Here is a 25,378-nt window from a genome sequence, read left to right on the forward strand (position 1 = left end):
AATTCCACTGCTAGGAATCTATATTAATGAAATACATAATGAGAGATATAAGCAAGATTTGTAAGTTTCTATGAAAGTGTCATTTATAATAGTGAAAAATTGGAGACAATTTGGTCTATTTGGTTAAATTTGAATACAAAAAAGATAAAATATCATATGACCATTAAAAATTTTTCAAGGAATTCTAGTAACATTGGAAAACGTTAAGAACATCATTTTTTGAAAAATCAGAATAATAAATGAAATGTGTATATATATGTATATGTAAATGCACATATATAATCACATATATATAAAATAAAAATAAGATTTGGAATAATGTTTACTTTGGCTTGAGGGATATAGGGAGATGGAATAGGGTAGGGCCAACAAACTTAACATGATATTGTGAATGAGGTTCAACAGAAGAAAAAACTCACTGTAAGAATGATCCCAATTATATTTCTATATCACTGATGTCCACATCTATACCTATATCTTTATGCCCGGGAAATACAAAAGGTGTTATCTTTAGAACACAAATTTTAATTTACTTAAATATACATTTTCTGAACTTTTCTATAAAAGTTCTGTAAGAGGGAAGGAAGAAGAATATTAGCTGTTATTTTGATATCTCTGAATTGTTTAGACTGATACCATAAGAGTGCAATGATTTTGGAAAACAGTAGAACAATAAAATAATAATTTTTGCTATTTTAGAAAGCTGCCTTATTTGTACCCATTATTTATATTATATATTATGTGATACTACAGGATAAAAGTGACATGGATTAGTACCTGCCTGAGTTGAATTCATTAATGAAACAAATTCTAGGAGAAATCCTGTATATAAGTAATTAAAATTGAGATGAATAATTCATCATATCAATTAGATTTAGAATTTATAAGAAATTACCCAAAAACTAAGAGAGATAGTGTTGGAAGAATTTTCTGTGAAATAGAAGCATGCTTAGTTGTTGATGTTAGAGCTAGATAAGGAAGTAATCTTTTTCAGAAACCATTAAAGTAGCTCAGATTAATATCTGATTGTGTGTAGTTTTTCTCATAAAAATGATCTAGTGTGACAAAACTTCAGTTGATCTAAACTGCATGGCACTATACGGGACTTTAAATGGGCATATTTAACTACTCAGGCTGTCAAATTAATTTAGATTAGGACTAAAAATATAATGACAAAGTTTGCCATCTGGTGGTCAGTGTGATACAAGTCGGATGTCTGCACTTAACATATTTCTATTTCAGAGTTTTGAATTGAGTGTAAAAATGTGAAGACAATATCGGTATTAAATAAATTCATGGACGAAATTAAAGCAGTGGCAGAGAAAAGTGCATTGTGTGATTTGGTCAGATAGTAGCTGTGGTGGGCTGAATAATGCTCCCCCAAAATCTCCAGGTCCTAATCTCTAGAATCTGTGAAAGTTTTATCATATGGCAAAAGAGACTTTGCAGATGTGATCAAATTAAGTCTTAAGATGGGGATATTTTCCTGGATCATCCTGACGGGCTCTAACTGTGATCACAGTGCCCTTGTAAGATAGAGGCATAGGGAGATTTAACTAGAGAAGTCAAGGTAATGTGACCACTAAAGCAAGATGTGATAATACTGCTTTTGAAAAGGGCCAGGAGCCAAGGAATGCAAGAAATGTAGTTTTAGAAGCTAATAAAGGCAAGAACATGAATTCTCCCCTACAGCCTCTAGCAGGGGCGTGGCTACAGAGGCCTTGATTTCAGCAAGGTAGGACTAATTTCAGACTTCTGACCTTCCGAACTGCAAGAGAATAAATTGTTTTAAGCCAGTGAGTTTACAGTAATTGTGTTGTACTAGTCACAGGGAACTAATACGACAGCTAAGTGGAAGACAGCTTGAGGCCAGGATGATATAAGAAAATATAAGAAGTATGAAAATATTAACTCTGTCCACTAATTAGATGCTAAATATGACCATGTCTGTCAATAAGTAATGCATTAGCACACAAACTAATTTTTTTAAGCCTAGAAAAAGTTAAGATTGTTTAGAAAGAAATCAAACAGAGTGCACAAAAATAAACTACTTTCTGTATAATCCCTGCGGTCCGACCCGATAATTCAAAGGAACAGAATAGTGAAAGTATTTTATTCTATAAATCTTTTGGGAGACAGTAATCTTATAGTACATGCATATTTTACTGTGACAGTGGTCTTATAGTAATCTATAGTACAGTAATCTTATAGTAAAAGACAGTAATGTTATAGTACATGCATAATTTTATAGTGACAGTAATCTTACAGTACATGAATATTTTGCTCACCAAGGTAATGTGATATATTTTAAAAAGTTAAATATTAACCAAAGCAAGGAGCTCTCCTGTAGTAGAGAACAGATTTAGAGTAAAATGAGGCTTGAGATAAAATTCACTAAGGATAACGAAATGAAGAAATACCACTGATCTGGGAAGTAATAAATATACAGCATATTCCCTCCTTTTTAAAAAAATCAATTTGTGCTTGAAAAACAGAAGCATACAGACAGTATTTTTACTTCTCAGGATCCAGAGGAGGCAGGTAATCTGATGGCCAAGGTCATAGTCAGGCATAGATAAAACATAAATGAGATATTTATGGTTTGGCTCAATTAACATTTACTGAGTACAGATCAGATTTCGGGGACCATGCTAAGCATTGAGATTCTCTGTCTTCAGTACACATAAATCAAATAGGCAATGAAAGAGAAATCCACATGCAGCCATGGGAGCCAAAGAGGAGGGCTGTCTCATATGAGAGCAACTGGACAGTGGGGCCGGGAAGGCTTCCACATGAAACGTGAGGCAGAAGAAGGAGTTAACTAGGAGAAGAAAGAGAACGAGAAGAGGGTTATGGAAGAAGAAAGGAGGAGAAAGAGAGATAGAAGAAGAAAGATGAGGACATAATAAGCAGAAAGACTATAATAGGAAATGGAAAGACAGCAATATTTCTAAAAAATAGCATAGAATAGTCAATATTTTGCTTTCCTTAGAATATAAGAAAATGTATTGGGAATGAAGCTATATAGGTAGGCAAGACCTTATACCCCATATCACAAAAAGTATTCTATAGGGATGGTGAATGTAGGTGTGTTAGCTTTCATTTTTTATCTTAAAAATGTTAGTTCAAGGCACAAAATAGTTATTGTTCATATTTATTCTGCTTAATATTTTTCCTAAAAATAAAATTATTAAATGTATCCTGAAAATAGTACATATAACTCATACATACAATTTTAAAATAACGGTTACATGGGTTGAAAATACGTCTCCCCAAAAAGGTAATGTTAAAGTCCTAAACCCTTGTATGTCAGAGTGCGGCCTTATTTGGTAATAGGGTATTGCAGATATAATTAGTTAATACAAGGTCACAATAAAATAGGGTGGGCCCCTAATTCAAGGTGACCAGTTTCTTTATAAAGATAATTCAATATAGAGAGACAGAGACATAGGGAAAATGCCATATGAACAAGAAGGCAAAGATCAAAGGGATGCATTTATAAGTCAAGAAATGTCAAATATTGCCAGCAACCTACCAGAAGCTAGGAAGAGGCACACACAGCTCTCAGAAGGAATCAACCCTACTGATATTTTGATCTTAGACTCACAATCTCCAGAACTGTAAAATAATACATTTCTGTCGTCTCAAATATTCTCCTATACTTTTTAAAGTTTTAAAATTTTCTTTCTTTTAAGTCAAAACTGATTGTCTTTAATAAATCTGGGATTCATTTCTGTGCATGTGCAAATTGGGATTCTATTTCATTTTTTCCACAGTGAGTTGTCTCACCATCATTAATTAAATAGTCTATCATTTTCCCACTGACTTAAAAATCAAGAAAACCTAGGTAATACCATTCAGGACATAGGCATGAGCAAGGACTTCATGTCTAAAACACCAAAAGCAACGACAACAGAAGCCAAAATTGACAAATGGGATCTAATTAAACTAAAGAGTTTCTGCACAGCAAAAGAAACTACCATCAGAGTGAACAGGCAACCTACAGAATGGGAGAAAAATTCTGCCATCTACTCATCTGACAAAGGGCTAATACTCAGAACCTATAAAGAACTCAATCAAATTTACAAGAAAAAAACAACCCCATCAAAGAGTGGGCAAAGGATATGAACAGACACTTCTCAAAAGAAGACATTCATACAGCCAACAGACACATGAAAAAATGCTCATCATCACTTGCCATCAGAGAAATGCAAATCAAAACCACAATGAGATACCATCTCACACCAGTTAGAATGGCAATCATTAAAAAATCAGGAAAGAACAGGTGCTGAAGAGGATGTGGAGAAATAGGAACACTTTTACACTGTTGGTGGGGCTGTAAACCAGTTCAACCATTGTGGAACGCAGTGTGGCGATTCCTCAAGGATCTAGAACTAGAAATACCATTTGACCCAGCCATCCCATTACTGGGGATATACCCAAAGGATTATAAGTCATGCTGCTATAAAGACACATGCATACGTATGTTTATTGTGGCACTATTCACAATAGCAAAGACTTGGAATCAACCCAAATGTCCATCAGTGACAGACTGGATTAAGAAAATGTGGCACATATATACCATGGAATACTATGCAGCCATAAAAAAGGATGAGTTCATGTCCTTTGAAGGGACATGGATGCAGCTGGAAACCATCATTCTCAGCAAACTATCGCAAGAACAGAAAACCAAATACCACATGTTCTCACTCATAGGTGGGAACTGAACAATGAGATCACTTGGACACAGGAAGAGGAACATCACACACTGGGTCCTATTATGGGGAGGGGGGAGCAGGGAGGGATAGCATTAAGGGGATACACATAATGTAAATGACGAGTTAATGGGTGCAGCACACCAACATGGCTCGTGTATACATATGTAACAAACCTGCACGTTGTGCACATGTACCCTAGAACTTAAAGTATAATAATAAAAAAAAATGTTTTATTATTTAAAAAGATAAATCAAGCCATAGATCAAATTTCCATATAATGAACATCCATGAACCTACCACTCAACCTAAAAACTAGAATGTTACTAGATCATTCGTCAACCTATGTGCTACTTCCTCATTTTATCTCCCTGCTTATCACTCTAGAGATAACCACTGTCATAAGTAGTTTTGGTACTTTTTGATATTTTTAACAATGTTCTCTTTTGCTGTGCAGAAGCTCTTTAGTTTAACTAGATCTGACTTGTCAATTTTTGTTTTTGTTGCAATCGCTTTTGAAGACTTACTCATATATTATTTCCCAAGGTCAATGTCTAGAATGGTGTTTCCTAGTCTGTCTTCCAGGTTGTCTTCTAGGATTCTTACAGTTTGAGGTCTTACATTTAAATCCTTAATTCATCTTGCATTAATTTTTGTACATGGTGAAAGGTAGGGTTCTGGTTTCATTCTTCTGCATATGGTTAGCCAGCTACGCCAGCACCATTTATTGAATAGGGAGTCATTTATTCATTGCTTATTTTTGTTGACCTTGTTGAAGACCACAGGGCCATAAGTGTGTGGCTTTATTTCTGTCATCTCTATCTTGTTCCACTGGTCTATGCGTCTGTCTTTGCACCAGTACCATCCTGTTTTGATTATTGTACTCTTGTAGTATAGTTTGAAGTCTATAGTTTGTTCTTTTTGCTTAGGATTGCCTTGCCTATTTAGTTTTTTTTTTTTTTTTTGGTTCCATAGGAAATTTACAATAGCTTTTTCTAATTCTGTGAAAAATGACTGGTAGTTTGATAGGAATAGTGTTGAATCTGTAGATTATTTTGGGCAGTAGATACTGATTCTTCCAATCCATGACTACAGAATGTTTTTCATTAGTTTGTGTCATCTATGACTTCTTTCAGTGGTGTTTTGTAGTTCTCCTTGTAGAGATCTTTTCACCTCCTTGGTTACACGGATTCCTAGGCATTTTTTTTGTATGACTATTGTAAACAAGATTCTATTCTTGGTTTGGCTCTCAGCTTAATGTTATTGGTGTATAGAAATCCTGCTGATTTGTGTACATTAATTTTGTGTCCTGGAACCTTGCTGAAGTTGTTTATTAGTTCCAGGAGCATTTTGGTGGATTCTTTAGTGTTTTCTAAGTATAGAGTCATTAGTGTTTTCTAAGTATAGAATTATATATCAGCAAAGCAAGGTGATTTGACTTATTCTTTTACTATTTAGATGCCTTTTATTTCTTTTCCTTGCTGATTGCTCTGGCTAGGACTTCCAGAACTATGTTGAATAGGAATGGTGAGAGTGGGCATCCTTGTCTTATTCCAGTTATCAAGGAAAAAGCTTCCAGCTTTTGCCCATTCAGTATGATGTTGGCTGTGGATTTGTCACAGATGGCCCTTATTATTTTGAGGTACGTTCCTTTGATGACTAGATTTTTGAGGATTTTTATCATGAAGGGAAGTTAGACTTTATTGAAAACTTTTCTGTGTTTGTTGAGATGATCATAAACTTTCTGTTTTTCATTCTGTTTACGTGGTGAATCACATTTATTTATTTGCATATGTTGAACCAACCTTGCATGCCAGGAATGTGGTACTCAATCGTGGTGAATTAACTTTTTGATGTGCTGCTGGATTCAATTTGCTAGTATTTTGTTGAGGACTTTTGAATAACTTTTTTTTGTTGTGTCTTTTCCAGGTTTTGGTATCAGGGTGATGCTGACTTCATAGAATGCTTAGGAAAGAGTCTCTCCTGCTGTATTTTTTGGAATAGTTTCAGTAGAATGAATACCAGCTCACCTTTGTATGTCTGGTAGAATTCAGCTGTGAATCCATCTACCCCAGGGCTTTTTTTGGTTGGTAGGTTTTTATTACTGATTCAGTTTTAGAACTCAATATTGGTCTGTTCAGGGTTTCATTTCTTTCTGATACAATCTTGGGGAAATTGTGTGTTTCTAGAAATTTATCAATTTTCTCTAGATTTTCTAATTTGTGTGCATAGAGGTGCTCATAATATTCTCTGAGGAACTTTTATATTTTCGTGGGATTGGCTGTAATATCATCTTTGTTATTTCTGATTTTGGTTATTTGGATCTTCTTCAATTTGTTTGCTAATCTATCTAGCAGTCTATCAATCTTCTTTATCCTTCCAAATAACCAACTTTTGGTTTCGTTGATCCTTTGTATGAATTTTTGTGTCTCAACTTTATTCAGCTATGCTCTGATTTCAGTTATTTCTTTTCTTCTTCTGGCTTTGGGGTTTTTGTTTTTCTAGTTCCTCTAGCTGTGATGTTAGATAATTAATTTGAGATCTTTCTAATTTTTTGAGGTAGGTGTTTAGCACTATAAACTTCCTCTGAATACTGCTTTTCCTGCATCCCAGAAATTTTGGTATGTTGTATCTATATTTTCACTTATTTCCAATAATTTTTTGATTCCTGCCTTAATTTTGTTGTTTATCCAAAAGTCATTCAAGGACAAAATTTTAAATTTCCATGTAATTGTGTGGTTTTGAGATATCTTATTGGTATTGATTTCTACTTTTATTCTACTGTGGATTGAGAGTATGGTTGTTATATTTTCAATTTTAAAAAATTTATTGAGACTTGTTTTATGGACAAGTATGGGGTTGATCTTAGAGTATGTTTCATGTGCAGATGAGAAGAATGTATATTCTGTGGTTAATAGGTGTAGTTTTCTATAGATATCTTTTAGGTCCAAATGGCTAAGTATAGAATTTAAGTCCAGAAATTCTTTGTTAGTCTTATGCCTTGATGATCTATCTAATCCTGTCAGTAGGGTGTTGCACTCCCCCTCTATTATTGTTCAGCTATCTATGTATTTTCATAGGTCTAGAAGGACTTGTTTTATGACTCTGGGTGCTCAATGTTGGGTGCATATATATTTAGAATAGTTAAGTCTTTTGTTGAATTGAATTCTTTATCAATATATAGTGCCCTTCTTTGTCCTTCTTTACTGTTATTGGTTTAAAGCCTGAAACTATCAACAAAGCATAACAGACAACATATAGCATGGGAGAAAATATTCACAAGCTATGCATGCAATAAAGTTCTAATATCCAGAATCTTTAAGGAATTTAAACAATTCAACAAGCAAAAGTCAACTAACCCCAGTAAAAAGTGGGCAAAAGATGTGAACAGACACTTCTCAAAAGACGACATATATGTGGCTAAAAGACACATGAAAAATGCTTCCTATCACTCACCATCAGAGAAATGGAAATCAAAACCACAATGAGATACCATCTCACACCAGCCAGAATGCATATTTTTAAAAAGTCAAACAACAGTAGATGCTGGTGAGGTTGCAGAGAAAAAGAAACACTTACACCGTGTTGGTGGGAGTGTAAATTAGCTCAGCCACTGTGGAAAGCAGTTTGAAGATTTCTCAAAGAATTTAAAACACAACTACAATTTGATCCAGCAATCCCATTACTGGGTATATATCCAAAAGAAATAAATCATTTAATCAAAAAAGGCACACACATTTGTGTTTTTATTCCACTACAATTCACAATGGTAAAGACATCGAGTCAACTTAAGTGTCCATCAATGATGGATGAATAAAGAAAATGTGGTACATATACATCATGGAAGTCTACATAGCCATAAAAATGAATGAAATCTTGTCCTTTGCAGCAACATGGATGTAGCCAAAGGTTGTTATCAGCTTATTAAGTAATAATAACATAGGAACAGATTAAGCAAATTAACATAGGAACAGAAAACCAAATACCACATGGTCTCATTTAAAAGTGGGAGCTAAACATTGAGCACTCATGGACATAATGACATAATGATGGCAGCAACAGACACAGGCGGCTACCAGAGATGAGAGGGGAGGAGGAAAGGGCTGAAAAAGTAACTATGGGATACTATGCTCACTACCTGGATGACAGAGTCAATGGTACCCCAAACCTCAGAGTCGCGTAATGTACCCACGTAAGAAACCTGCACATGGATCCTTGAATCTAGAATAAAAGCTGTAATTATTTAAAATAAATGATAAATAAACAAATCAATGTTCTCTGACTGTGAATAATCCTTTATCTCTTACTTTTGTCATTTCACATTAGGTTTCTAACATCCATTTATGTTTCTGTGTGAAGCTCTCATTTATTCATTTTCATTTTACTCCCAATAATTTGCAGTGACACATACCAAGTTTTTAATTCTGTGTGAGTTTGTTGTTGAACTCTTTATTCTGTTTCTTGATTTAATTGCCTATCCTTACACAAAAACATCACACTTCTTAATTACTCTAGTTTTATAAAAAAAAAAACTTGGTATCTTGAAAGGCAAGTCATCTAATCTTATACTTCCTGGTCAACAGTGTCTTGGATATTCTTGATACTTCACTTTTCCATGTAAATTTTAGAACTATCTTTTATGTTTTATAAAAACCTGTTGCAATGGGAATATTATTAAATCTATAGATCAATTTGATAACTTTACTACACTGAATCTTCTTAGATTCAGTAGAATTGATGACTTTACTATACTAGATCTTCTTATCCATAAAGTTGCTATTCCTGTCCATTTGGTTGAGTCATCATTAATGCCTCTCAATAAAGCTTTACAAAACTTTATAATTTTATAACGTCATAATTTTCTACATAACGATCTTGAGCATCTGTTGAAATTATTCCTAAATAGCCATTTTTGTTGCTAACATATATATTTTTTTAAAAAATCACATTTACTATTTGCTGCTGGTGTATGTAGATATGAAATTTCCTTTAGTGTATTTAGTTTATCTGGCTACTTTGTTAACTTTTAAATATTACTAAAATTTAATAACTTAATACAAAAAGCACTGAGAAGAATATTGCTAGTAATGGCCATTTCTGGATAGCCGCTCTGTTTTTTTTTTTTTTTTTTTGGTCTACTTACATTTCTTCCTGTCCTTCTCCGTCTCCTTCTCCTTCTTCTTCTTTTTTAATGAGACAGAGTCTCATTCTGTTGCCAGGCTGGAGTGCAGTGTCACCACCTCGGCTCATGGCAACCTCTGCCTTCCAGGTTCAAGCGATTCTCCTGCCTCAGCCTCCCAAGTAGCTGGGACTACAGGCCTGCACCACCACGCCCAGCTAATTTTTGTATTTTTAGTAGAGATGGGGTTTCACCATGTTGGTCTGGATGGTCTGGATCTCTTGACCTCGTGATCTGCCTGGCTCGGACTCCGAAAGTGCTGGGATTACAGGCTTGAGGCACTGCACTCAGCCCACATTTCTTCTTGACACTAGTAACAACTGTAGCATCTTTACGTTCAACTGAACTCTATCAGTGTGACATATGTTAAGAAAATTCATCGTGTTAAAATGCCTCCATGATTTCCCCTGTCCTTACTTGTAAATTCTCCATGTATTCTGGTTCAAGGGCATCAGATTTAGCAAAATTCACAAAAATCATGTGGATACAAATCCACTATTTTACTTGGACTTAATTTGATTTTTTTTTTCTGTTACAGTTGCTTGTTTTCATATCATTTAACTAGTTGCATTAGCATTAAATTAGTAAGCCTCTTCATTACATTTCATCTTATTATTATTTAATGCTTATTCTGGTAGTATATTTAAACTGGGTCCATTTCTCCGATTGTTGTGCAGCCAAATATACATACAGAAACTATGAAAGTATCCCTAAAGAGTTAATTCCCATTTCTCTATCACTACAATGAGTTTTTTAGTATTAATGTGACAAAGAGTATAAATCAAAATACTCTGCCTGGCATTTTAAGCTCTACTTAGTGTGCTTCAAAAGGGAAAAGTGGAACAATTTAGAGTTCATCAATTATATCGCATTAAATTAGCCTCCATCATTGGCTTGGCTTGACAGCCTTCATCTATTTTAATTTACGACAGAAAGGACAGCCAAGTACAGGATAGTAGCAAAGACATGGTCAAAAGGAGGCTCTGTCTTCTTAGTTATAAAAAATGCTTTGTTTTTATAGCATTAAGATAGGCATTAAGATAAAGACCTCTAACTCAAATGACATTCCAAAATAGCATATCATATATGTCATATTTACATTAATAAAAGTAAATTATAATAGAATTCTATATGTAACACACATAAATTTTTTATTGATTAAAAAAAATAGGCCAGGTACAGTGGTTTATGCCTGTAATCCTAATACTTTGGGAGGCTGAGGCAAGTGGATCACTTGAGCTCAGGAGTTTGAGACCAGCCTGGGCATCATGGTGAAACCTTGTCTTTACAAAAAATACAAAAATTAGCTGGGTGTGGTGGTATGCATCTATAGTCCCAGCTACTCAGGAGGGTGAGGTGGCGGAATCACTTTAGCCCAGAAGGTGGAGGCTGCAGTGAGCCATAATCACTCCAGCCTGAGGAACAGAGCAAGATCCTATCTCAAAAAAACACATAATATGCTTGTATGTAAAGTATAAATTCCAACTGTGATATTCTCTTAACATGGCAGAATACATTGGTTCTTTAAACAAATTTACAAGGAAAAAAACACACTAAAAAGTGGGGAAAGGACATGAACACTTTTTCAAAAGACATACATGTGGTCAACAATTACATGAAAAAAAGCTCAACATCACTGATCATTAGAGAAATGCAAATCAAAACTACCATGAGACACTGTTGCACACCAGTCAGAATGGCTATGACATAGTTTGGCTTTGTGTTCCCACCCAAATCTTATCTCAAATTGTAATCCCCACATGTCAGAGAAGGGGCCAGGTGGGAAGTGACTGATCATGGGGGTGGATTTTCCCCCTTGCTGTTCTCATGATAGTGACTGTGTTCTCGTGAGATCTGATGGTTTTAAAGTGTGGCATTTCCCCTCCCAGCTCTCTCTCTCTCTCTTGCTCTGACATGTGATGACTGTGCCTGCTTCCCCTTTGCCTTCTGCCATGATTATAAGTTTCCTGAAGCCTCTCAGCCATGTGGAACTATGAGTCAATTAAACCTCTTCTCATCATAAATTACCCAGGCTCAAGTGGTTCTTTATAGCAGTGTGAAAATGGACTGATACAGGCTATTATTAGAAAGTCAAAAAATAACAGATGCTAGCAAGGTTGTGGACAAAAAGGAATGCTCATACACTGTTGGGAGTGTAAGATAGTTCAACCATTGTGGAAGACAGTATGGAGACTCCTCAAAGACCTAAAAGTAAAAATATCATTCGATCCAGCAATCCTGCTACTGGGCATACACCCAAAGGAACATAAATCGCCCTATTATTTTGTTTTGGTTTGGTTTTTGAGACAGGGTCTCTTTCTGTCAACCAGGCTGGAGTGCAGTGGTATGATCTTGGCTCACTGAAACCTCTGCCACCCAGGCTCAAGCAATCCTTCTACTTCAGCTTCCTGAGTAGCTGGGATTATAGGCACATGCCACCAGGCCCAGCTAATTAAATCATTCCATTATAAAAACCATGCACACATATGCTTATCACAGCACTGTTCACAATAGCAAAGACATGGAATCAACCTAAATGAGCATCAATGCTAGACTGGATAAAGAAAATGTTGTACATATACACCATGGAATACCATGCAGCCATAAAAATTGAATAGAGTTGTACCCTTTCAGGAACATGGATGGAGCTGCAGGTCATTATCCTTAGCAAACTAAATTAATGCATTCATTCTTCAACTATTGTGATGTTACCATTAAATGGCTGGGAATAGTCAATGAATTTCTTATTATTTTATAATCTTTATCATTATGTAAGCATCAACAGGTAAATGTTCTTTATTTTTATTCAATTTAATATCCTTAGTATTTTCTTTATAGTATAGAAAATGATATTGTTCTAATATATAAGGTTATCAACATAATGAATGTGCAATTCATACTGAATGTAGATTACAATACAAATCACATTGACTCTTCATGGGTTTTAGAATGACATCATGTTAGGTTTAAAATATTGAAAGCTTGGACCGAATGCTAGGAGATTCAAATAATAACTTACCCATTACTAACTTCACCTTCCATCTTTGAAAAAAAGGAATGTTGAAATATTATTTATAAATACTTCATACTTTTCAGAATAAAACTCCTATAAAAATAAGCAGTAGTATTATCACATTATTGAATCCAGTGCTGTTTAAATTCCCAGCTTTGATAATGGCTCCTTGAATTTGGACCTGACTGATGAGCATAAAAAATTCTCCTTCAGATTTGTACTAAATAGCCAAAATTGAATTTGGGAGAACTCAGGGTATTGACAATGGTCCTTTTCTAAATTAATAAAGGGTTTGGAATTTTTCTTTTTTGTTTTTCTTTTCTTTAAAAAAATGTGTTAGTTGATCTTTCTCTGAGCACCGTTTTGAAAGTATCAATCTTATTTCATGAAAATCAGTGTTCTTTCAGTATTTAGGAAATATTAACTAAATTCAAACCATGTTTCTCAACCCCTTTTATCTCTAAGGATTCATAAAAATGGATGAAGATTGTGTGTGTGTGTGTGTGTGTGTGTGTGTGTGTGTGTGTGGGGTAACATTTGTAAAAAAAAAAAAAAAAAAAAAAACACGAAAAATCGAATGCACTCAATCACTTGAAATTGCATTTCCACCATCCTTCACCTTCCCAAAATAAAGCAAGAAAAAGTGAATCTATTATTTAGACTAGTCATAGAAAGTGCCTTATTCCCACCTGGGGAAATGCCTTACCAAATGAAGCTTCATTTTTATAGTATCATTGTGTTCCACTCACAATTTTGTATTGAACATTTAGTTGTATTGAACATCAAATCATGTTTAAATAAGCTTTAGTACTCTCCAAAATATCATTTATTTGCTATTAAGAATCTAAAAGGATGTCAGAAATAACATTCAGTATACACAAAATGAATATAGCAGTATCTGTGTCTTTGAAAATGTATTTTATATATAAATTCAAAAGTCATGCTTTGCATAGCTGTTTACATTATGAAAAGTTTTAACATTGCTACCTGGATTTTACTTTAATCAAGATATTTGTCTAGTATTTACTTCCTAAGAACTCATCCACATTATTTCCATAATGATAGAGCATCCAAAGCCTTTCTATAATAAATTGTATGTATTCAGAACATGCTTTTACATATTAAACATTTTATTTTTTGAATTCATATATGCCTATATTTTTCAGAAACTTATTACTATAAATATGAACATATTTTTAAACACAACCAATCATCAGACAGGTCTAGTTTTTATACACCAATATAGAGTGGGAAGTGTGTGCGTGTGTGCGTCTGCATAGACTGTGGGAGTAGAAGTGAAAAATAGGGAAGTTATGTTTGGGAACAGAAAATGGCAAATAGAAAGAGGCATAGATAAGGAACAAGTACTATGATTTAGGGATTATACAGGGGTTACTATACAGATAGTCATTTGGTATTATGACTTCATACTACATGGATAGTCATTTGACTTACATTATATTTTCCATTCATAGGAGAATTAAAAGCCAGTAGGCTTCTGGCCCCTTATGCCTAGCACCCTCCTGTCAAAGACAGCCATGTGATGTTTAATTATGTTTCTGGTCAATGATGGACTGTATATATTACAGGGCTCCCATGAAATTATAATGGAGCTACCCTATGTATGTGTGCCCAATTTTTATCTTATATAATGCATTAATGCATTTTTACTCTACTTATTTTTTATATTTAGATACACATGAAATTATAATGGAGCTACCCTATGTATGTGTGCCCAATTTTTATCTTATATAATGCATTAATGCATTTTTACTCTACTTATTTTTTATATTTAGATACACAAATACTTATCATTGTGTTCTAGTTGTTTACAGTATTCAGTACAGTAACACGCAACACAGGTTTGTAGCCCGAGAGCAATAGGCCATACCATATAGCCTAGGTGTGTAGTAGGCTATCCCATCTGAGTTTCTTCAAGGAAACTCTATGATGTTCACACTACGATGAACTTGCCTAATGAGGCATTTCTCAGAAGGTATCTTTTCATTGAGTGATGCATGATTGTATAGCGTTTTTAATGTTGAACTTGTCTTACATTTCAGCTTGTGAGTAATTTGGTTTGGACAAAAGATACTGAAGCTAACAAAAAGCATGAAGCCAATATTCTATAGAAGAAATGTAGAACAGCCATTGGATAAATAGATTTGTCTGGTTCAATAGCTCTGCTAAATCTCAGCCAATATTTGCTTACATGAAATAGTGATGCATTTAGAACTCTTAGACTATTGGTAACAACCTGAATTTAAGTCACATTTCATTTCTGCCCATAATAGGATATTAAACCAGAAATATATGTAAAAACATTTTTTAAAAAGTGGTTGCCTTTCAGCCATTTAAATAGTAACAAAACTATTACTATATATAATCATAAAGGGGCTGGTGAAATGCCCTTATTTGAATGAAATCTTTCCTTTTTATTCTGTTACATATAAACTTATCTAATTAATTTAGGGAAGAATTTTCCACAAAAATGCTCTTCAGTACATAAATATATCAAATATCAATGATCTTGCTCAGTGCCTTTTTAAGGATATGGCAACTTGGAAGCAGTATCGCCTATTATAAAGAGGGACTTTGCATTCAAAAGAGGTTATGAAAAAACAAGGACTCTTCTTTACTCATAGGTTATATCTTTGGTCAAATGATAATGATCTTAGCATCATACATACATTGAACAATAAGCTAGAAATACTCTGTTCTAAAATATCAACGTCTTCTACAACTACGACTTGTTTTTTTATAACTATTTTCTACATATTATTTATATTGGATTTCAGTATGTTAAAAATACATTCTAAATAAGTAAATAAAATGTTTAAAAATACATTCTATGAATCTCTTATAGGATTATATTTCATTTTATTTCAAATTTTTAAAAAATTATTTTATGGATTTAGGAATACAAGTGCTATTGTATGACATAGATACGTTAAGGGATCATTTTTAGAGTACTAGAACAATCTAACATCTGTTGTCAAGTTAAACTTTTCAGGGCCCATAGGCTCATAAATGTGACACAGTGACCTTCACTGTAATGTACCTAGAACAATATATGCTTTGGGTTCATGGCTCCTGACTGAAACTTTGTATACTTTCAGTGATATATGTCAATTTATTCTTCCTGCACAATCTTGTTTGCTAATCATTATTCCTGAACTCCTGCTTTACAAGTCTAGTAATCAAAGAATAAATAGTTCTGTCTGCAATTAGATCCTCAAAGCAATAGGGTCCCATCAGGCACCTATTAGCTTCACACATTATTAACAAGAGTTCAGTTGTTTAATAGCCAAAACTTTGCCTTACTATAGTTGGAGGAAATAGATTTTCTTTAATTTGTTAAAGAATTAGGAATTTAAATTGTATTATTTGATTCAATTCTAGGAAAAAGTTTCAGAACCTCACCACGTCAAAACTGCCTCAATGGTGAAGTTAAGAATTTTATATTTGGCTTTGTCAATGATTTCTTAGAAATGACACAAAAGAGCACTGGCAACAAAACTAAAATTGTCAAGTGGGATTACACCAAACTAAGAAACTTCTGCACAGCAAAGGAAACAATCAGCAAAATGAAAAGGCATAGTTTTGGAGAAAATATTTGTAAGCTATGTATCTGGCAAATGACTAATATCCACAAAATAGAAACAAAATAGACAACTTAATAGCAAAAACAACAACAAAATTTAAAAATGAAAAATAAGAAAAAAACCGAAATTTAAAAATGAACAAAGGAACTGAATAGATTTTTTTTTTTTTTTTTCAGACAGGGTCTGCCTCTGTCACTCAGGCTGAAGTGCAGTAGCATGATCTCAGCTCACTGCAACCTCTGCTTCCAGGGCTCAAGCCATCCTCTCAACTCAGCCTCCCAAATAGCTGGGACTACAGGCATGCACCACCATGCCCAGCTAATTTTTGTATTTTTTGTAGAGAGGGAGTTTTGCCATGTTGCCCAGGCTGGTCTCTTAATTCTTGAACTCAGGTGATCCACTTGCCTCGGCCTCCCAAAGTGCTGGAATTACAGGCGTGAGCCACCACACCTGGCCTGAATAGATATTTTTTCAAAGAAGGTATACAAATGGCCAAAATATATATGAAAAGGTGCTCAACTTTAGTACCCATCAGGGAAATACAAATCAAAATAATAAACTACCACCTCACACCTGTTAGGATGCCTATTACCCAAAAAGCAAAAGATAATCAATGTTGGTAAGGAAGTGGAGAAAAAGGAACCCTTGTACCTTGTTTGTGGGAATGTAAATTGGTACAGGCACTATGGAAAACACTATGGAAGTTCCTTAAGGTTAAAAATAAGAACACTGGTTCAAGATGGCTAACTACAGACATTGGACACCTGCTCTCTCCAGAAGATAGGACCAAAATTATGAATAGAGAGTCATACCTTGAATAGAACATCTAGGAAAGAGCACTAATGTCCAACAGAGATACCACAGGAAACATCTGAGGCAGAGAAGGAAAAGGCACCCAGCAGCCAGCTCAGAGAAGGTCAGCTTGGGAGCCCCAAAGGGCTTGGTATTACAGGTAAAGAGTAATTCAGCAGTCCACATCTCTACTGTGGACTGCTGCAATTTGAGCAATGGGAGAGTTCTTATACCCACACAAATCCTGACACTAGCATGGGGGGTGATTTGCAGGGTCCATGAGGGCAATGCTCCAGAAAGAGGACTTGCACATGGTCACTCATTCCTGTCCCTGCCAAGACCTAAGCAGCAGCAGCAGCTGGGCACACTTGTGAGGGCACAGTTGCCATGGGACTGCATCCTGCTCTGGGCATCATAGCCCCCATATCACTACATCCCAAGAGCCCCAACTGACATCTCTCAGTGTCCACCCAGAGAGCTAAAGTGGCACAGTGTTGGCTGGATCCAAAGATTCTGCAGAGTCCCCAGTACTCTGGTCCAGAGGTCTCCAACCTCTGGGCCATAGACTGGTACCTGACCATGGCTTGTTAGAAACCACGCCACACAGCAAGAGATGAACAGTGGGTGAGTGAGCATTACCACCTGAGCCCCACTTCTTGTCGGATCAGCAAGGGCATTAGAGTCTCACAGGAGTGAGAACACTATTACAAACTGTGCCTTTGAGGGATCCAGGTTGTGTGCTCCTTATGAGAATCTAACTAATGCCTGATGATCTGAGGTGGAACAGTTTCATCCTGAAAGTATCTCCCCACCTATTCATCCCCATCTGTAGAAAAAATGTCTTCCAGGAAACTGGTCCCAGGTTCCAAAAAGGTTGGGGACTGCTGCTGTAACCCACAGGGAGCACTATTACCTGGGGGAAAGGATGGTACAGCGTACCATCCTTGGGGCAAAGGAAACAAAGCAGATGCTTTTCAGAGGCCAAGACCTCCATGTCTGGGACTATGAGAAGTGACTCTGTCTCCCGCAGTAGTGCAAATTTTGTACTTGGCCTTGTAAGCAGAGAGTGAGATCCCCTCTCACCAGCAAAGTGACCTCTCTGCTGGGGCTCATATGTACGGAGTAGGACACCTTCTTTCCCTCTGCACACTGTTACAAGTACAGCCATTGCTGCTGCCACTGGAGGCTGAGGTGCATGAACAGAGGCTGCCTGTGTGGGGCTGTGAATGGCAACTGTGCTCCCACTGATGGTGTGGCCCCAGCATCCAGGACAGTGTGTGACACACAGGGTCCCTCCCCACCTCTACAGCACTGTTGCTGCAGAGAGCAGGACAGCCTGAGAGATGTGTGTCTGGGGCTATGAATGGTGACCCCACACTACAGCCACTATCAACACCAGTGCACACTGATCAAGACCCAGAGATACATACTTTCCTGGCCCACTGCTGCCACTACCAGCATCCAAGCAAGCAGCCACCTAGAGGCCTAAGAATCAGTCTGTCTGGTCCTGCTAATACTGGTGCCAGTGTATGCTGCTCTGTGGCCCAAGATCAAGCATGCTTGTCCCACTGCTGCCAATATAGGCATAGCAAGATAAGGACAGTTCTTAGAGGAAAATTTCTTTAAGCAAATGAAAATGAAAACACAACATATGAAAGCATAACATACTTTGTTTTGTGGGACACAAAAACAAAGCAGTGCTAAGAGGCAAGTTTTTAGCAATAAATACCTACATAAAAAAAGCCAAAAAGAATTCAAATAAACAATCTAATAATGCATCCCAACAATCTAATGATGCATCTCAAGGAGCTAGAAAAGCAAGAACAAACCACACAAAAAATCTGTAGAAGAAAGAGCCAAGTTGGAGGCATCATACTACTTGACTTCAAAACATATTATAAGGCTATGGTAAACAAGGCAGCATGGTATTGGTATAAAAATAGACACATAGACCCATAGAACAGAATAGAGAACGCAGAAACAAATGGAAATATTTACAGCCAACTGATCCTCAACAAAGCTACCAAGAACATACACTAGGGAAAGGATACTCTCTTCAATAAATGGTATTGGGAAAGCTGGATAACTGTCTGCAGAAGAAGGAAACTTACACCCCTATCTCTCCTCATACACAAAAGTAAACTCAAGATGGATTAATGACTTAAATGAAGACCCAAAACTATAAACTACCAGAAGAAACATAGAGAAAAGTCTTTAGGACATTGGTATAGGCAAAGACTTTATGGCAAAGCCCTCAAAAGCACAAGCATTAAAAAAGGGGGGGAGGGGGGGAATCATACTAAATTTAAAAGTTTCTGCATAGCAAAGGAAACAATCAGCAGAGTGAATAGACAACCTTTGAATGGAAGAAAATATTGGCAAATTACTAACTGACAGGGGACTAATATACAGAATATATAAGGAATTCAAACAACTCAACAGTTTCAAAAAAAAAAAAAACTCATTAAAACATGAGAAAAGGACATGAATAGTTGTTTCTCCAAAGAAGACATAAAGATGGCCAATGGGTATATGAAAAAAATACCCCAGCATCACTAATCATCAGGAAAATCCAAATCAAAACCACAATCAGATACCATCTCACTCAAGTTAGAATAGCTATGACTAAAAAGATAAAAAATAACAGATGCTGGTGAGGATACAGAGAACAAGTAACTTATATGTTGTTGGTGGGAATGTAAATTAATACAGCCACTGTGGAAACAGTATAGAGGTTTCTCATAAAACTTAAGGTAGACTAACCTTATAATCCAACAATCCCACTACTGGGTATCTATTCAAAGGAAATCAGTATATCAAGGGGATACCTGGACTCTCACGGTTACTGCCAGCACTGTTCATGATAGCAAAGCTATAGAATCAACCTACATGCTCATCGATGGATGAATGAATAAAGGAAATATAATATATATACACAATGGAATACTACTTAGCCATAACAAGGAACGAAATCATGTCATTTGCAGCAACATTGATGGAACTGGAGGACATTATGTTAAGTGAAACAAGTCAGGCACAGAAAGACAAATACTGTATGTTCTCACTTATGGAAGATAAAAGACTTGATTTCTTTTTTTTTTTTTTTTATTTATTTTTTTATTTTTTTATTTATTTATTTTTTTTTTATTATACTTTAAGTTCTAGGGTACATGTGCATAACGTGCAGGTTACATATGTATACATGTGCCATGTTGGTGTGCTGCACCCATCAACTCGTCAGCACCCATCAATTCATCATTTATATCAGGTATAACTCCCCAATGCAGTTTGGGCATAGGAAATAAAACCATAGATACCAGAGTCTGGGAAGGGTTGCAATGGGGAGCAGGGGAGTGAATGAAGACAGGTTGATTAGGGGTAAAAACATACAGTTAGATAAAATAAGTTCTAATCTAATATTTGGTAGCAGGCTAGGGTGACTATACTTAGCAATAATATGATGTATATTTGAAATAAGTACAAGAGAGAAATTGAAAGAATACCAATACACTAAAAATGATAAACATTCAAGGTGACTGATAACCCAATTAACCTGAATTGAACATCACACAATTTTTGCATGCAACAAACACTTCCATGGACTCTGTAACTATATAAATTATTATATATCAATGAAAAGGGAAAAATTAAAAATAGAACTATCATTTGATGGAGCAATCCTGCTTCCAAAGGGGCAATGAAATTAGAATCTCAAAGAGGTACCTGTATTCCTATGTTTATTTCAGCATTGCTTACAATACTAACAACGATGTCCATGTCCAACCTAAAGGTCCATTAAATTTGAATGGATAAAGAAAATGTGGTATATACACACAATGGAATATTACTTAGCCTCAAAAAAGAAGGCAATCTTGCAATCTGCAACAACAAAGATGTACCCAGAGTATATTATGCTAAGTAAAATAAGCCAGACACCAGAGGACAAATACTACATGGTACCACTTATATGAGAAATCTAAAATGGCCGAACTCATAGAAGCAAGAGAGTAGAATGGTGATTTTCCAGGAAATGGGGGAAGATGGAAATGGAGAAGTGTGAGTCAAACTGTACAAAGTTTCAGTTAAGCAAGATGAACAAGTCCTAGAGACCTACTATACAACACAATTGTATGTATAATTATAGCATAATGTGTATAGTTAATGATAAGGCATTATATACTTAACATTTTGCTAAGAGACTAGATTTTACATTGCGTTATGTAAAACATCATAATCCAAATCAAAATTGCTAACCATCAGGAAAATCCAAATCAAAACCACAATCACCTAAATCAATAAATAAATAAGGTGGAAGGAAATTTCTAGAGGTAATGAATAGGTTTATAGCATAGATTCTGTTGATGGTTCCATGGCTGTATACTTATCTCCAAACTCATCAAGTATATACATTAAATATGCACAGTTTTTTGAATATAAGTCATCCTTAAATATAGTGGTTTAACAAAACTTTATATTATTACTCAATAAGGTGCTTAGCCAACTTCTACTCCAAATGTAGTAGTCAAGGTTTCTATCAGTTTTTTAATAGGTGTAATGCAAAACGATTGAAGATAATTTGGATATCAAGCCTAAGAGTGTGAAACATGAATTAAGTGACTCATTTGAAACATGACTCCTTAAAAGTAATCATATATTTGATATGTGCTGGTTTGGTTAGCTGATTTGAAATCTGTTCAGTTTACAAATGCTCATTGAGCACATATTAATGTGCCTTGCAAGCATCATACTAAGCAATAGTGATGAAAAGATAAATAAGATAGAGTATCTGCCACTTAGATTTTACATTCTAGGAATGGGATTTTGTTACTGTTCTAAAAATGCAGATAAATGAAGGTTAATAGCAGGTCCTACCAAACTCTATCATTTTCCCATAAAGACAAAGGGTAAATCTTTCATACTTAGAAAAAGTCAGACTGAGGTTTTTAAGTAGGTGTAGCTCAAGAAATGGTGAGACTAGAATTCTCTAGAACTCTCTAAGGAAGCAGAGTCTTTTGCTGTAAGGAACCATTTGCAGTACTGTACTGTTTTCTTTCTCAAAAGGCAATGCTTCGTCTTCAACCATTTAAATGTGGATGTACTTTTTGCTTACAGTGTGGCATTAATAATTCAGAATTTAGACAAAAATAGCACTTCCTTCTGAGAAAAGAGAATAAATGCTATTCATATTCAAATAAAGTGCTAAGCTATTTTAAAAACGTTATTCAATTATTGGATAAATAATTAATAAATAAATAAATTATAAACATTGTTCTAATTTTCCTAAACGTCTATAAATAAAGTTTGTAGAGGATTCTAGAGTTCTATGTATGGTAATTCAAAAGTGAACAAAAATTATAAATAATATTTCATATTTGGCAACTATTTATTTTTATTTGAAATAGAACTATCGAGAATTTCATCATTGTGCATTTGGTATATGAAGAAGTTTTATTTTAAGAAATATTTAAAATCTAATAAAAATTTTGATACTTAAATTATATGCAAAATATAATATAGGCATCAATTGTATTCTTGGACTTAACAAAAGCATCAAAAGCCTAGTCTAATATAAAAAAATAGGCCTTTTAAAATCATCAAATAAAAATACAGATGATATTCAATGACAATATTCAATCTATTGTAGCAAATAGGTATATTTTGTAAAATACCTTCACATTCAATAACAATTTCATGTCTACAAAGACTGTCTATGACTTTGAGGTACTATAACATCTGTAAACATAGGCTTTCCTACTTTTAAAGTAATTTTGGCATAAGATGAATGATCTAAGTGGATGATTCCCACATTTTGGATTTCACAGACTAGTGATGATGACAGTAACTTTAACTCTTTATGGAATACTTACTATATGCCAGAACTGCTCTGTGAGTCTTACATGTATTATCTAATTTTATCTTAATAATCCACGAGGTAGTCATTATTGATATTTCCATTGTATAGATGATAAAATGATATCATAAAGATGCTAAATAACTTGTCCTAAGTCATACAAGTAGTATATGCCAGAGATGATATTTAAAATAAATTTAGAAATAAATATGAATAACTGACAGAGGAGTTCTAACTTCCTGATTTTGCTACAAAAGGGTATTTTTAAAATCTCAAATATCACTATTTTATAATAATTTTGTGGAAGACATCTGAATCACAACACAAGTAGACCACAATAATTAACTGAAATTAACTTAGCTTAATAAAAAATTTTATTATCCTTATTTTTCTAATTGCACAGTGAAAACATAGTCATAGGCCAGTACCCATCCATGGATTTATGACTGGAAATGGCTGACATACTCCAAGTTGCTAATTCTATCTGTGCATAACTACTTACTTCTTACATGTTGAAAATTATTGTAAAAGAAACATTATTTTAGAATATCCTATATTCTGTGATGACAGCCACAAATCAATTAAATTAACATAAAAATGAGCAAGATTAACATTTGTTACGTATCATAACATGCTAGCCATTTAGATATATAGTGTGTAATATACAGATATTACACTATATGTGCATTACACTATTTGGTCACAATTTGGGTTGAATTACCTGATTCAATTTACCCAACAACTCTGTAATGAACATACAGTCATTCTAGCTTTTGGAAATAAGGATACTAAGATTCAGGGAAGTTAGACAGTTAACCCAAGTTTATTGATATAGTACATAGTGGAACTTTTCTAAGGGAAATTTTACTCAAAAGCTCATATTTATTTTAAATTATGCTATATTATGGACAATAATTAGCTCTATTTGAACAAAGTCTCAGTAATATTGTTTCTTAATGTAAATATCCTGAACCAAAGCTGTTTAAAAAACCTTAGAGATATAAAATTGTTAGGGGGGAAAAAAAACAGAAACTTTTTTTATTTGTAATAATAAAGAAACAATTAGAAATGTTATTACAAAAAATGCTTGTAATAACATTATACACACGCAGGCAACACAGTGGATCATTAGACACATAGAGAAAAACATTTCTTGCTATACTTCAAGTTGTAACACACCCTCAAAATGCATTGATTTTGGAGGACCCAAGATAAATTTGCAGAAATATCTTTTTAAGAACATAAATATGCCGGGTGCAGTGGCTCACGCCTGTAATCCCAGCACTTTGGGAGGCCAAGGCGGGCAGATCACTAGGTCAGGAGATCGAGACCATCCTGGCTAACACGATGAAACCCCGTCTCTACTAAAAATACAAAAATTAGCCCGCGTGGTGGTGGGTGCCTGTAGTCCCAGCCACTCGGGTGGCCGAGGCAAGAGAATGGCATGAACCTGGGAGGTGGAGCTTGCAGTGAGCCAAGATCGCGCCACTGCTCTCCAGCCTGGGCAACAGAGCGAGACTCTTATCTCAAAAAAAAAAAAAAAAAAAAAAAAGAACATAAATATTATATACTAAAAAAAATAACAAAACTAGAAAGTTTAAATTATAAGCCCTTGCTAATGAAAAAAATATAAATTGTACAGAAATTATCAGGTATCTAAAACAATTTTCCTTTCAATTAACTACTATGTAATAATTAATACAGAATAACTAATCCAGAATAATTTCTGGATATGGAAATAATTACCATAAATAGTATACTGATACTATTCCTAGAAGAGCTTATGATTAGACAAAAATATGTGTATCAAATATCTAGATTATTATCTCACAATCTAATTGGGCTAAATACGGGTCAATGAAAATTTTCTTAGGCAGAGCTTATTTATACGCTATGTCTATGCTTATATACTTTTTGTTAATGTGTATGTTATTTATACTAAATCTTTAAAAAATAGCTCACATAAATTGTATCTATTCTTTGAGGAATAAATTTCAATTTGCTTATACAAATTTCAACTTAGGAATTTGTTTACATGTTTCTATAATTCGAGATGAACTCGAATCTCTGAGAGAATATGTAACTTGCTTAAAGTTACACAGCTAGAAAAGGCAGAACCAGAATTCAAATCCAAGTAATCTCAGTCTAGATTCTGTGCTTTTAATCTCTTTCCTAATACTGCTTCTGTTGTGATACTTTAAAATGTAGTTTCTTGATGAAACT

This window comes from Piliocolobus tephrosceles, chromosome 9 (assembly GCF_002776525.5).
Source record: "Piliocolobus tephrosceles isolate RC106 chromosome 9, ASM277652v3, whole genome shotgun sequence".
NCBI lineage: Eukaryota > Metazoa > Chordata > Mammalia > Primates > Cercopithecidae > Piliocolobus > Piliocolobus tephrosceles.